Source organism: Lycium ferocissimum, chromosome 5 (assembly GCF_029784015.1).
Source record: "Lycium ferocissimum isolate CSIRO_LF1 chromosome 5, AGI_CSIRO_Lferr_CH_V1, whole genome shotgun sequence".
Lineage (NCBI taxonomy): Eukaryota > Viridiplantae > Streptophyta > Magnoliopsida > Solanales > Solanaceae > Lycium > Lycium ferocissimum.
Genome location: NC_081346.1, coordinates 34,506,666 through 34,516,114, shown reverse-complemented (window position 1 = coordinate 34,516,114; position 9,449 = coordinate 34,506,666). Strand labels below are relative to the sequence as shown.

The following is a 9,449-nucleotide window of genomic DNA, read 5'->3' as shown; positions in this document are numbered from 1 at the left end:
TATATCGCGCGCGCACCACTGCAGTTGGGTATGGATGACACTGAGCCTTGGTAGGGCTAGGTACGTATAACACCGAACTTTGTTATGGTCGGGTACGTAAGACACGTAACCTCTATAGTCGGGTATGCTACTACTATAAGTATAAATGTATGAAATGGAAGGTTCCTATTAGAAAGAGGGTAGGTAAATACGACGAATGTCGCTAGAGGTATAAATGGCTCTATCCTCCCGTGACTCTTCTATCTTATGTTATTTCTCATGTCTCCATTATGCTATTGATTATGCTTTACATACTCAGTACATTATTCGTATTGACGTCCTTTTATTTGTGGACGCTGCGTCATGCCCACAAGTGGACATGGAGATAGACTTGATCCTTAGGCTGCTTATCCAGAGATTGCTAAGAGGAGCTCCATTCGATTCGGAGCTGCAGCTATTGGTAATATTCTTTTGTGTATATACATATGGGCATGGCGGGGCCCTGTCCCGTCCTTATGATGATGTTTCATACTCTTCTTAGAGGCTCGTAGACAATCATGTATAGTAGATGTCTTTTGCCTTGTCGGCTCATGTTTTGGCATATTATTTTTGTTAGCTTCGTCGGCTTGTGTATAGGTGTATGGGCATAGTTGTTGACGTTGATAGATAAAAGTGTTCTAGCCGTTGGAAATTGTATTGTGGAGGCATAGAATTGTTAATAGGCCATGTGGCTCACCTAGATATGAATGTGAATGTACGATGAGAGGTGCCCAGTGGGTTAGCTCCGGGCGCCCGTCATGGCCCTCTGGTTGGGTCGTGATAGTTTAATAGGTGTAATTAAGCATATCAAATTTTGGCGTCATTGTCGGAGAATACGGTTTGAAATTTCTAAATAATGTGTGCTTTACTTTGAGACTTTTTCTATTCCATCAAACCTTGTTTGCTTTGTGTTGTGAACCAGGTGATTATGGCAGGACGACGAGCAGGTCGTGGAGCAAATGGTGGGTGGGGGGTAAATTTGGTTCCTCCACCACCGGATGAACATGAAGAGAAAAATGTGTTTGCTGATCTTCTCCAAGAGGTTGAGTACGCATCTGCTATTGTCCAAGGGCTGGTGCAGGGAATTTCAAGATTAATAGTGCCATCTCTCAATTGCTTAAGCTTGAGGGTTATTTTCGGGACTTTACCAACGATAATCCACATCAACGTTTGAAGAACTTTATACGTGTGTGCCAGACACACACACAGAATTTCGTGACTCCAGATGCAATCTGATTGAGATTTTTCAAATGCTCTTTGGCAGGTGAAGCAAGGGTTGGTTCGAGAAATTACCCCACAATTCCATTCACACATGTACCGAGCTAGTGAATGTCTTTCTCAAGAAATGGTTTCCTCCATGAAAGAAAGCGGATCTTAGAGACAAGATCTTTGATTTCATGTAGCTACCAGGGGAATAAATTTATGAAGCTTCGGAGAGGTTCAAGAAATATTTGATGAGTTCTCCGAATCATGGTTTTCCGGATCATATTGTGATGGAGAAGTGTTATTCGAGGTTAGATGCTATGAATCAATCTGTGGCTAACAATGCGTAAGTTGGGTGTTTCATGGACGAGACTTGTGCCCGAATCACTCAATTTCTTGACATACTGACTATACATAATCAAGCATGGAACTCCGGTGGCACGGATGGTGTGGAATATGGGGCTCCGTTATTGAATTCTGTAGTGAAGGAGAATCAAGAAAGGGGCCAAACAATTTCTCAACTTGCTAATTAACCAACAGGTTTGCGGATGATGATACAAAGAAGGTGAACGTGGTAGAGGAGATGCAAAATTTGTCGAAGGGTATGTATCAAACTCAAGAGGGTCCATATCAAGAAGGACCGCAGATGCAATACGAGGATGCTAATTATTTCAACAATTCTCAAGATGGTTATCAAAGGCAAAATTATCAAGGTTTTGGGTATCAAAATCAATGGAAGCCATAACCGCAAGGTCAAGGTAACAATTATGAAAGAAATGATTATGGTAATTTTAATCAGGGGAACTACAACAACAACAACAACAAAAACTATAGAAGTCAGAGTTCCAATCCTTATGTCTCTCCAAAAGGCGAATCGTCCAACTCTCAACAGTGGCGAGAGGGTCCAACAAATGATCAAAGGAATTCTAAATTGGGGGGTATGGCCGGCACCCGGCGCTCAAAGGCCCGAGCGAACCAACTGTGATATCTGTACCCTGTAACCTGAATCATAGGCTGACAAGGCCTCTGAATGGCAATAGTAACAATGACACATATCAACCTGCAAGCAGAAAGGCCCAACACATATATATACTTAACTAGGGCCAACAAGGCCAAACACAACACTTGTACACTGACTGATAGTCTGTAAGCTTCTAAAAGTACTATTATGTAACAACTGGAAGGGAAAGAACCTCGCCATAACCATAGCTATATACATATATATGCATGCATCTCTATACACTGACTTTGACACAAATTCGGAGAATAGAGTGCAATAGCCAATTGCTGAACTTCAGCATCCTACTGGAAAGTGCACCAACCTGTCTATCTGCACCTGTGGGCATGATCACAACACACAAAAAGCATCAGTACGAAAGATGTACTGAATATGTAGGGCGGTAAGCATAGATGTAACATAAGCATAAGAAATGTAAATAATACGAGGAGATATATAGAGGCAACCTGAACTCTGAAACAAGCCGCTGAGGGCAATCATAACCACAACATGAATATAATTGTATGCTCGTAAAAACCATTCCTCATGGTGGAGGCTTATAACATATCATATCGTATAATAATATATATCCCTCTGTGGGGGTGAGCTCATCATCATATCATTATCTCTACTCAACTGATCAATGGCAATGCAAAGCTATGTCCCTACCCGGCCGTCTACGATACGACTCGGTAAAGAAAGAAACATGTCTAGGTGCACATATAAGTGCCTACCCGGCCAACTATAGCGTGGCTCGATAATAAAAATAAATAAATAAAATATATATATATATATATATAAGTGCAATGCAAGACTGACCTCAGAAGAGATATCATAAGAAGAGTCATAGTGACCGATCATCGTTACTCTGTAACTATCATTATTGTCGCTACGTTCCGTAATCCTTGGAATTATGAAGCACATGTATAGAGAATATGTGAACTGAATGACATGGATTACACTTGATATAGAACATACCCAAAGTAGGCTTTAATTTAACTGATTGAAACATCTTTAGCTCGATTTAACAATTAAGGCACTATAACAGACACTTCTCTTAAATGATGATAAATAGAGTTAAAGAGGGTAAGGCACACTTCGTCCTGATTATAGATGATATAACGATTAGCTCGGTCGAATGGGATCTTCTTGGTTCACTTAATGTAAAGGTTATTGTAGCATAAAACTTCCTCAATTAATAAGAAAGGAAGGTGCAGAATACGGGAAGGTATTTCCATATAAGCTGTTCATAAGAAGAGTTTTAACGTTAAGCATTTTTGGAATGTCATCGAGTATGTTAAGGAATGATCCTTCATACGTAGTAAACAAGACATGGAAACTTAAAGAGTTTCTTAATACATGCCATATCAGAAGTAGAGACTAGCTTATTCCTCATAGAATATGGTCGACTCAGGTTATCGGAATAACATTCAACAAAAAAGCGTTTGAGTCCTAGTCATGCCAAGAAAAATGAGAGGAATGCCCTACCTACGTTAATGATGACGTTTTCCATGTTCCAAGAGTCCTTGAATACTGTTCGAGTGATTACCTACAGAATACGAGTAATTCGAGATCAAATCCAAGTTCATAGCTTAACGAATTCTTCATTTACGCATTTTATCGAGCAACTCATAGGCGTGATTTACGGACTCGTTTGTAGCTTATTTTACCCGTAAATCGCTACCAATTTCAACTGTTCTACTCCTTCTCGTCACTATGATTCCATTTCATATTATCAAATCCCAAAACAAATCAACACAAAACAGCCCAACAACAACACTAGTATCTTAAGAGTTCTTTAGAGTTAAAGAAGGCTTGTTCTATGGAATTTTTCATCCATTTTCTAGATTTAAACACCTGTAGAGCTTAAAGGGATGAAGAGGAAGTTGAAATATACCTTATATGATGAAGAACACCCTGCAACATAAGTTACTTCAACATGAAGTTTCCCTCCGGAAAGCAAAATAACGAAAAACTCTCGATTCTATGATGATCACGTGATCCCGTACGTTCAAATCAATTGATTACCCCTTTGTTTTGCTTAAGCTTGATAGGGAATTAGTTTGAGAGAGCTGAAGGGTGATTAGGGTTCATAAGATGAAGAAAATGAGCTTGTAAGTCATTTTGGGGATCTTTTATACATATTGGAATATGTTGCCACCGACCAAAGTTCGCTGTCCCGTGGCAGTTTGCACCCTCGGACGGAAATGTGAATATCTCTCTACTTCGATGTCTTATCGATGAATGGTTAAATGCACTGCAAACTAGACTCGTAGACCTACGATTTGGTGTGTGGATCACCCAGTAACTCCAATTATATTGAGAGAAAAGCACTGCGACATCTGACCCAAAATTCTGCAAATTTACAAACATAACTTGTGACGACCATTGTCGACTTTCGTTCTTACAACTCGCTTGATTTCTAGACATAACAGGAGACTATTATACGATTCAAATACTTTATATCATTACTTTCTTAGTATGTGAAGTACTCCTAATCTCACCCAAAAGTATGAGTTATCGTATTTCTAACTTGTCGACTTTTGACGAAACTCATCCTTCTTTGATTTATTGTCACGACCCAACTAGAGGGCCATGACGGGTACTCAGTACTAGCCTACCTAGCACCTCTGATCTAACATTTTATTTCCATTACTAAGTGGGCCACATGGACAACTTGCGGATATCATGCATAGAACGGTCGTCAACGATATTACCCATAAACATATGACATATGCCAACCAGACTTATCAAAATATTATACAACGCTGAGAGCTGGGCAAGTTAAAGAACATCTAATTACATACGTCTGTCTACGAGCCTCTAAGTAGATTACATAAACCCATAAGATGGGGCAGGACTCTGCCATGCCTAAGTGAATATTTACAAAGAGTAGTACCAATAACTACAGCTCTGGAACAACTGGAGCTCTTCCAGAGTGTCATCGAAGTGAGTCTTCTAAGAATCAGACGCGCCTACCTGTTTACCTGCGGGCATGAACGCAGTGTCCACAAGAAGGGACGTCAGTATGAATAGAGTACTGAGTATGTAAGGCATGAACAATAATATAATAAGACACATGGAGCATATCATGAGATAAAAAGGAATAACCTGTACATCTGAGTGCCTCTTAAGGCGGATACCATGGAAGCTTAGCTTTTCATAAATTCTTTCTCATACAAATGTATCATAATAGTGCAGCGGAATGCGCAGCCTAATCCATATATATATAATAGTGCCGAGGAACGAACGGCCCGATCCATTAACCATATACCCCGCGTCCGGGCATCTCGCGTTCGGGCATCTCACGTCCGGGCATCCCGCGTCCGGGACGATATCATAATATATCAACTGATCAGGTGGCTATGCGTATATAACGCCTAGCCCTTTTTCCTTTACCCATAAAATCATATATATACATATAAGCATATATAATATAATTAGAATGCATGAGAGCCCAACTAAAAGTTACGACTCTATCAGAGTGACGTAAGGTCGATAACCTCCGATTATATTATGGAATAATCATCATCGCTCTATCTCACCTTGAAAGAACAATTATTATAAGGTGAGATCAACAACAATGAATAAAATCGAGAAAATCATGAAATAAATCAACATTCTCATAATAACATTGAAATCATAAACTTGGAACCTTTAAACATAAAATCATCATTATCATTGTAATCATCATAGAATCATTCTCATCTTTAACATCATGAGAAGTTTTAAGAATCATAAACTTCTAGATTTTGAAAACAAGGAGGTTATGGAAACATTTATGGAATCATAACATAGGAATCATGCCTTTGAAAGAAAGGGACGAGCCTTAACATACCTGTCCGACCTCCAACTACTACGCTTATTCATCCGAGCTCGTAAGTCTACATTTAAGAGTATGCACACTATCATTAGACTCATTGTAGTATACTTGACCTAAGGTTTCAAATTAAGCTATTCAATATCCTGCCGAAAATCGGGCAGCATCTCCCCTGTTTATATGCCTAGCCCGAAATTATAATCCAGCAACCAATAACAATAACAACAATACCAACATCAACCACAAATTATCAATACCAATAGGCTCCATAAAACATCCCACATGATGTTTTCCAAATTTCTCAACCAACCATAACAACATCCATAATACCAAAATCAAAGAATTATATTCGATTTAATCTCAAATTAATCCATAATTCTCTTTCAAACTCACCTCATGGCCATCAACTTCAATTCAACTCTTTATGATTTTTCTCCTATGATTCTTTCCTCTCTAAGAATTGCTAAACCTTTAAATCATCTTAATCATGTAAATAATAGGAAGAACATACTTTATTGTGGAAGAACTTCACTCTATTCACCCTTTTCCAAGATCAAGTTCATCACCACCTTGAAGAGAAACAGGAACAATTATATTCCATAAATTTTCCAAGATCAAGTTCATCACCACCTTGAAGAGAAACAGGAACAATTATATTCCATAAATTTTCCTTGAGGTTTTGATGTCTTTTGACGATATGAAAAAGGTTTTGGAAGATTATGGAAGGTTAGGTAGGATTATGGAGGATTATAGAAAATTATGGAGAGTTATGGAATGTTAGGGAAGTTGATGGAAAGTGAAGGAAAATTATAGAACTCTCAAGAAGTGTGGAGGATGAGAGAATGGTGAAAATTGATGAAAATTAATGGGATAGAGGGGTATTTATAGGTGTGTGTTGGGTCGGGGTACTGTAGCACCCGGTTACTGTAGCAGCATTTTCCTGCTCCGTCTGCTTAACTTGTAATGTCCATAATTCTCTACTCCAATGTCGTATCAATGAGCGGTATGTTGCGTTGAAAAATAGACTCGACGAACTTCATTTTAAGATTTTGAAACGCCTTAAAACTCCTAATATACTAGGAGATATACCCCTCCAAAGTTGACTAAAAATATGCCCAAAATTCTGCCAACTTTTTCCAATTTTTCGACAAATTTATTTTCTTCGATTTTCTTGATCCCGAAATTTTCCGAAACTCTCCATACATGATATTTATCATTAATCATACTTGATAATGGTCATGTCCTTTGGTTCCAAGGTTGTCCCGCCCGGTTACGACTTACAAGATCATAATTCATCCTTTACTTAAACAATATACTTAATAATGCTTCGTTCCTCACAATCCAAAGTTGTTTTACCTAGCCATAGCTCGACATATTTACATTCAAATTTAACCAGTGCTTCTCCGAGGTACGGGGTGTAACATTTATTCACCCTCCAAACCTTCCGCCACTTATTAATCATATTTATATATTCCTATAACCATTTATACTAATAAGCTCAATCCCTTTTTAATGTCAAAGTAATTTCTTTTGAACATGCGTCGACTAACTCTTGATGCGACTTTGACGTGCGAAAATCCGGGGTGCAACATCTATCTCCCCTTAAGAAAATTTGTCCTCGAATGTTGAGGTATATTCTAACTCGCGGGATTTCTAAAAGTTTTGGCAGAGTTTCCTCTGTAAATATGACAATCCAAAACTTGTCAAATAGCCCAAGTAAATGTCCAAAGCCACATAGGGCCACACAACAGTATAACAATATCAATTTTACCCCTCACGACAGTCTATTTACATAGAAATCATAATAGATTAGCCATAACTTACCTCAACCGTCATTTGCTAAAGTCTGCAACATACTGGCCATATCTGTCTGAACAATAAGATCTAACAAAATATATGAAAATTCAATATATATAATTGGAAAGGAGGTATCGTATCGCACTAGCGTTAATATGAATCTGAATTTTGAAATCAATGAGGATATTTAGTCTTCCTATCTTTCTTTGCCTCTTAGGTCATCCCTTTCAAGTTATTGATTTATCAGAATACTTTTAATAGAAGCTATTTCTCAGTCTATACCACTCACGAACTTTTCAATGAAGGATGGAAATGGTTTCTTCTTACGATAGGTCTGTCATAACTCGAATATCATTAACATGGTGAGAGAATGATCACTTAGGTATGTACAAAGCATATCCGTGGGGGATACCGGATCAACTGCCATAAGTTCTTGTTGCAATTTAAGTTTATAAAATTCTTAACCAGTGCTTTGGATGATCTGTTATAGTTGGCGCATCTGTGACTAAACTTGCTTTTCTCGCCGAGTATCATTCTGTTCTTCAGGGGCGATATTTTCAGAAACATCCCGCTTATCCTCTAAGTCTTAATGCCGTCCGAACAGGATTCCTATCGACCCTAAATCTTTCTCTCTCCCGAACTAACTTTACCCTTTTCCCACTTCTTACTGTACTGAGTCTAGCCCAATGATATTGTCTTGCTGACCTCGAACTTTTGATATGGGGTTTGTATTTCTATATTCATGTAAGGCTCTATACGGTGCCGGTTGAATAGTCGAGTGATAACTATTATTATAAATGAACTCAATGAGTGGCATATGTAATTCTTTTGAAGTCCATAACATAAGTTCAGCACATATCTTCTGGCACCTGAATGGTATGCTCGACCTTTCCGTTTGCCTGGGGATGGAAAACTAGACTGTGTAAATATAATTACCCAAATTCTTTTGGAATAATCTTCATAATTGCGTACCTGAGTCAGGAAAATTGGGAATTGGAGCTCCACGAAGACGAGTTATTTCATTAGTGTATAATCTGACATACTCTAGTAGCTATATACGTAGTTCGAGCAGGTAGGAACTTAGCTTATTTCGTAGGCTTATTCACAATGAATTGAATGGAGTTGAACTTTCAACAATGTTAAATAACGCTCGAATGAAAATCCACATTTATAGCTTTCATCTTTAGGTCAAAACCCGAAGCAGTGATGTCTTTCCTTAACAACTTATCAGGCTTACTTTTGCTTCGAACTTCTTGAGTTCCCTTGTATGAACAAGTCACATTCTCCATCTCTTCTTCTCAGCACATAATTAGTTATCAAATTTTAATCCTTGTCATTACCTTACTGATCTCTCTTAAGGCTTTATAGTTATATCGTTTAGGTCTTTTTTCTGTACGAAATCCTGCATTACTTTTTCCTCTTCTTTCCTCTAGTCCCCTTACTATTGAGTTTTCTTATCACTCTCGGTTAACTTTAACTTTACTAAAGGCTTGTCATTTTTCCTGTTCATATACTATTTCCTTATGCTCCCTAGTTAGAGTCATCATTCCCCAGTTCCAGTCTTGCTTAATATATATACATATTGTAGTCGAATTCCATACTTGGTTTGATTCC

At 38.2% G+C, this 9,449-nt stretch overlaps 1 long non-coding RNA gene and 1 other non-coding gene across 2 annotated transcripts; both read right to left on the bottom strand.

Annotated features, from left to right (window-relative positions):
- Nucleotides 1-1,388: 1,388 nt before the first annotated feature.
- Nucleotides 1,389-1,495, bottom strand: LOC132058648 (small nucleolar RNA R71). The gene has a single exon (XR_009415370.1). It is a non-coding gene; the product is annotated as a small nucleolar RNA R71 (small nucleolar RNA).
- Nucleotides 1,496-2,041: 546 nt separating this feature from the next.
- LOC132058379 (uncharacterized) lies at nt 2,042-4,420 on the bottom strand. Its single transcript, XR_009415277.1, has 3 exons — nt 4,116-4,420; nt 3,711-3,767; nt 2,042-2,557 (listed from the first exon to the last, which is right to left on the bottom strand). It is a non-coding gene; the product is annotated as an uncharacterized LOC132058379 (long non-coding RNA).
- Nucleotides 4,421-9,449: the final 5,029 nt, after the last annotated feature.